Genomic DNA, 6,225 nt, shown 5'->3' on the forward strand with positions numbered 1-6,225 from the left:
ATGTTGTCTTTTTAAATGGCCAATAAGCCAGAGACATACTCCCCATCGAAGGAGGAAAATAGCTCCCCAGGCAAACATGCCAGTCCACGCTTAAAAAAGGGAGAAAGCATTGATAATCCATGAGGTAAAATCTTCATCTGTGATAGGGTCCAACCTAGCGCTGTTAAGGCAGCAATCTACATCAGCAATTGTCTTGATAGTTGCTCTGCTTTCATGGAATAGTTCCCTTTCATATAATTCAAGATTGCTTTGCTCTGTTGAGAAGGCTGAGAAAAGTTAGCTTGCAAAGGAGTAATGCATAAACCTCTAAGGGAGGAAACACAAGACAGCTGTGTCATATGACACAGTGCTTCAATTTGTTCTTGAACTAAATCTATCCTTTGAATAGCTAATAGGAGGCCAGATGCCAAATGGGTACATTGCTCACATTAGAGCTTATATTATATTGAATGTTGAAATGTGGCTCTACACACCATACACAGGGCAGGGTACTATGTTCTTAACAGTAAAACATAAGGTATGCGACACAGAGAAGATAGTGGCGGCATACCGTTGGGGCATTTCTCCATTTGGCACTATACAGGGAACATCAAGCAAACAGGAGGTAGAGAAAAAGGTTGGCAAAACAATTGAATTGCTATGAACTGGCATGTGTACTGTCCAGGATCTGGCAAAAGTCCCACAAGGTGAGTAAAACAACCTGGATTACCATTCCCAGTTATAGTAGGGCTCATAGTTTCATCTTCAGGAAGAGAAGAAGGCAATCTTCGAATCAAGTATTCAGATACCCAAATTGGATTTCCTTGATTCTGTGGAAAGACAAAACAGCTTCCCTAGATCTCAAAATCACCTGTTTTGGAGCAATCTGTATATATATTTAACACTCCAGACAAAGGCTATGATGCAGTGACCTTTGGAAAAATCACTGGATGTTCAATGAAAAATTTGTAGTGGGGTTGGGGATTTAGCTCAGCGGTAGAGCTCTTGCCTAGCAAGTGCAAGGCCCTGAGTTCGGTCCCAAACTCAAAAAAAAAAAAAAATTATAGCCAAGGATCGTTAGGATAATGATATTTTCAAACTCTCTTTCCTTCAAAACTACAGAATAATATGGCCCAATCTTCTATCAAGGCAAACATTGTTTCTATCTGAGCAGTTGTAAATGCTATAATAATTCTCTTGGGTAAAATACCAAAATGCTGAATACAAGATTTAACGCCTAACATAGCAAGCTGTGCAACAGCAGAAGCGTAATATTAAAGGGTCGTATTAGGAGAAATATGGGGATAAATCCAAAATTATATTGAGGGTTATATGGAGGTGCTTTTGGTATAAGCGCTTTCTTGCCTAATTGTCTGCCTCGTTGCCATGTGGCAGTAGCATGCAGCCAGTCTGGATCATATCTCTCCCCCTTACACTGAGCAGCCTCTTCCTCGAGATCAGTCTCATCATCCCCAAATCCAGTGTCCAAAACACCGAGTATATCCTTCATACTACAAGGTTTGACTGCCAATTCCTACATATGAACGCATGATGGTGCGGTCTCCAATACTGCAACAAAGAGACTTTGCCTTAAAATCTTTTAGAAGCCTGGTTTCTAGGATAAGATTTCCATAAAAATATCATCCCAATTTAGACCTGTTTCCCTAGATTGCCTCATGCCACGTGTTGTCTATGATGACTCCTTCCAAATTTACCAGTTTGATGTCAACTTTCTGTTAACAATGTTACATTTTTTTAACACATCCAAAAACTTAAAAGTCAATAGTCCATACCCAAGGCTTGTAGAGAATATTTATACATTTAAAACCAAACAGAAACAAAATTGAAGTGGCTACACATACCTTTAATATTTAAATCAGTCACCATTTTTACTTTTTCTAGCAGTAATTTTAAGAGAAACACCTTGTCACCTGTTGCGTCTAATAATCACAAAGATTTTCTAAGAGAAACAGCCATCAGTTTTATTACCTTAGAAGCTGTGAAGCTCCTGGTTTCTTTAGGATCGACTAGTATAAACATTTAGCCAGCCCCTGGGGAGCTTTCCCAGCTGACTTAGGCTTCTAGCTACTGATGCAGGCTCCAAAAGCCAATTGAAATTTTATTTATTGGTTCCTTCCTTGAAAGGAGTTAAAGCTACATCAATGGGTGAATCAACCAGCATTTAAAATTTTAACCTTTTCTTTTAAACATGAAACACAAAACATTCAAGCAACAAGAAGCAAAACCCAGATATAAATTGACATACATGGACAGCTTGGTGCACCAAGGACAGACAATAGACACAGAGGAAAAGAACTAAATGGTGTTCCACCAAAGGGACCCAGATTCCAATAGGAATTTTTCCACTCACAACCCAATTACATTAACTCCATCAAGCTGTACATGGTGGTTGAGATGTCCTGGGGTAGGAGGTAGAAAAAATGAAATGATTGCTGTAGCTGATGTGTCCTGACTGGTCCCAGCTGAAAGTTCTTGAGACCAGGAATCCAAGTAGGCACACTCTGTACAATTCTGAAGACAAAAGTTTAGAATCGAGATATCTTTTTGTTTTATTCTCCTGAATAAATTTTTCAGGCGTTCGACCTCTATCAAATCTGATCAGTATGACTCTGTGAGGTTTCCAGAGCCTAATCACACCTTTTAAAAACACAAAGAAAAAATCTTTCTCCCATAATACTGTGTTCCTTAGTCTGAAACCAGAAAACCTTGAATCTTTTCCTCTTTCCCAGAGTAATAATATAACCTTAAAACTCAGAATCACACCCATCACAATATGCACTTGATCCTGGAGCAAATCAACCCTTTGAAACAGCAGCAAAATTCCCGTTTTCAACTGACTATTAATATTACCCTGAACATCTAAAGCTTCTGCAACACCTGCGGATAGATTACTTACAGCTGCGGATAAATTACTTACAGCTGCCACAGTCCACAAACATTTCTGCCTCTATACCAAGACTTTCGTCTTCACAAAGTTTTCGACCTCTATACCAAGGCTTTATTTTCTTTTTTTTTTTCCAGAGAAACGTATCATCTCTTATCCGGGAATTTACCAATGTTGCCATCCTGAAACTAAAGAGTTCTGAATCCACAAGAATGTCCGCAGGTGTCCGCATGGGCCACCAGTTGCCACGGCCACATCAGACCGCAAGGAATACGCAACACAGTCGGATTCTCACAACAGCCTTTATTGCAGGACCACCTCTTTGGTGATATGGGGACCTCGAGCAGCAAGAGTGCTGGCTTTATAAACACAACAGGCTGTGGCTATGCAAATTGTCCTTCAGAGATTGGTGGAGCACCAATCACCCCACTATCACCCTTGCTACTTGTCCTTCAGGGATTGGCGGAGCATGAATCCCTCATTAGCTTATTACCATCCCGTCGAACTGACAACTGGTGCAAAACCTGTGTAAGCGCAGTACTGTTATTAGCCACAGGGGGGTGCCAGATCACCTCATTATTCTACAGCCACCCTGGCAAGGGGACAAGCCTGCGCATGTGCGTTAAGTCATTTACTACAAGGCAGGACTGGATGTCATTGCCATCTTTGTTTTTCGCGCTGCTCCCTACTCCGTTGAATTTTGTCAAATGCTTTCTCAGCATCTAATGAAAAGACCATGTGTCCTTATCTTTGAGTTTGTTTACACGTTGGATAACATTGATGGTTTTTTGTATATTAAAACATCCCTGCATCCCTGATCATGATGGATGATTGTTTTTTAGATTCGGTTTGCAAGAATTTTATTGAGTATTTTTGAGTCAATATTCATAAAGGAACTTGGTCTGAAGTTCTCTTTCTTTGTTGGGTCTTTGTGAAGTGTAGATAAAAGAGTAATTTTGGCTTCATAGAAGCAATTTGGTAGTACTCCGTTTCAGCTAGTTTTGTGTACTAGTTTGCACAGTACTTGTATGAAGTCTTCTATGAAGGTTTAATAAAATTCTGCCCTGAACTCATGCGGAACAGGGCTTTGTTTGGGAGACCTTTAATAACTGCTTCTATTTCTTTAGGATTTTTGGAGTGTTGAGATAGTTTATTTGACCCCGATTTAACGTGGCTACCTGGTATCTGTCTAGAAAATTGTCCATTTCCTCCATATTTTCCAGTTTTCTTGTATATAGACTTTTATATTGGAATCTCCTGATTTTTGGAATTTCTTCAGATTCTGTTGTTATGTATCCCTTTTCATTCCTGATTTTCTTAATTTGGATACTGTCTCTGTGAGCTCTGGTTAGTCTGCTAAGGGTTTATATATCTTGTTGTTTTTCTCAAAGAAACAGCTTCTGTTGTTGTTGATTCTTTGTAAACTCCTTTTTGTTTCTACTTGGTTCATTTCAGCTCTGAGTTTGATTATTTCCTACCTTCTACACCTCTTGGGTTCACTTATTTCTTTTTCTTCTAGAGATTTTACGTGTGCTGTCACGCTGCTGATATATGCTCTCTCCTGTTTCTTCTCCCAAGCATTCAGACCTATAAGTTATTCTCTTAGTACTGCTTTCATTGTGTCACATATGTTGAGGAATGTTGTACCTTCATTTTCATTAAGTTATAAGGTGTCTTTAATTTCTTTCTTTATTTCTTCCTTCACCACGTTGTCATAAAGTAGAGCATTGTTCAACTTCCATGTATACGTGAGCTTTCTGTCATTATTATTAGTATTGAAGACCAGTCTTTGTGTGTGGTGGTCTGATATAATGCATGGGATTATTTCTATCTTCCTGGATATGTTGAGGCCTTTTTAGCGACTGATTGTATGGTTAATTTTGGAGAAGGTTCCAGGAGGTTCTGAAAATAATGTATATCATTTTATTTTTAGGATGGAATGTTCTATAAATATCTGTTAAACAAATCTGGTTCATAAATTCATTTAGTTTCTCTACATCTCTTTCAAATACCTATTTCCATGATCTCTCCAGTGATGAGGGTGGGGTGTTGAAATCTCCTACTATTATGTATCATGTGAAGTGCAATGTATGCTTTGTAATTTAGTAAGGTTTCTTTTATGAATGCAGGTGCCCTTTCATTTGGAGTATAGATATATATGATTGAGAGTTCATCTTGGTGGATTTTTCCTTTGATGACTATGAAGTCATCATCCTTCTTATCCTCCTTAGAAAGCCATGTCCATCCTTACCTTTTTAAAGACTTTTGTTTGAAGTTCAATTTTATTTGACATTATAATCCAACTTCAGCTTGCTTCTTCAGGCAATTTTCTTGGAAATTTGTTTTCCAGCCATGTACTCTTAGGTAGTATTCGTCTTTGTCTCTGAGGTGTGTTTACTGCCTACAGCAAAATGCTCGATACTCTTTATGTATCCCTTCTGTGAGTCGGTGACTTTTCATTGGGGAATTCAGTTCATTGATGTTGAGAGTTATTTATTTTTCTAGTTAGAGGTAGAATTATGTTTGATTACCTCTTTTCATTTCATTGCAAGGAAAATATATTCTTGTTTTCGGTATGATGTATTTTCTCTCCTTGTGTTGGTGTTTTCCATTTATTATCTTTTGTAGGCCTGGATTTGCTGAAAGTGATTTCATAAATTTGGTTTTTTCATGGAATATCTTGGTTTCTTTGTCTCTATTACTTGAAAGTTTTACTGGAAGTAACCAGGTCTGGGAATTGTGCTCTCTTAGGGTCTATTTGACATCTGTCCAGGGTATTCTCAGTTTCATAGTCTCTGGTGAGAAGTCTGGTGTAATTCTTATAGATCTGAATATATATATATATATATATATATATATATATATATATATATATATATATATATATATATATATCACTTGGACTTTTTCCCTTACTGCTTTTTATATTCTTTCTTTGTCTTGCACATTTGGTGTTTTGACTATTATGTGATGGGGGGAATTTCTCTTCTGCTCCAATCTATTTGGAGTTCTGTGGGCTTCTTGTTTGTTCATGGGCATCAATTTTTTAGGATAGGGAAGTTTTCTTTTTTAATGTTGTTGAAGATATTTACTGGCCCTTTAAGTTGGGAGTCATCTCTTCTTCTATACCTATTAGCCTCAGGTTTGAACTTTTCATTTTGTCCTGGATTTCCTGTATGTTTTGGGCCAGGAACTTTTTGTTTTCCATTATCTTCATCAGTTGTGTCGATGATTTCTATGGAATCTCCTGTCCCTGAGATTCTCTCTTCTATCTCTCGCCTTCTGTTGGTGATTCTTGTATCTACAGCTCCTTGTCACTTCCTTGGTTTTTCTCTCTCCTT

The sequence above is a fragment of the Rattus norvegicus genome, chromosome Y, assembly GCF_021556685.1.
Source record: "Rattus norvegicus strain SHRSP/BbbUtx chromosome Y, alternate assembly SHRSP_T2T, whole genome shotgun sequence".
Taxonomy (NCBI): Eukaryota; Metazoa; Chordata; class Mammalia; order Rodentia; family Muridae; genus Rattus; species Rattus norvegicus.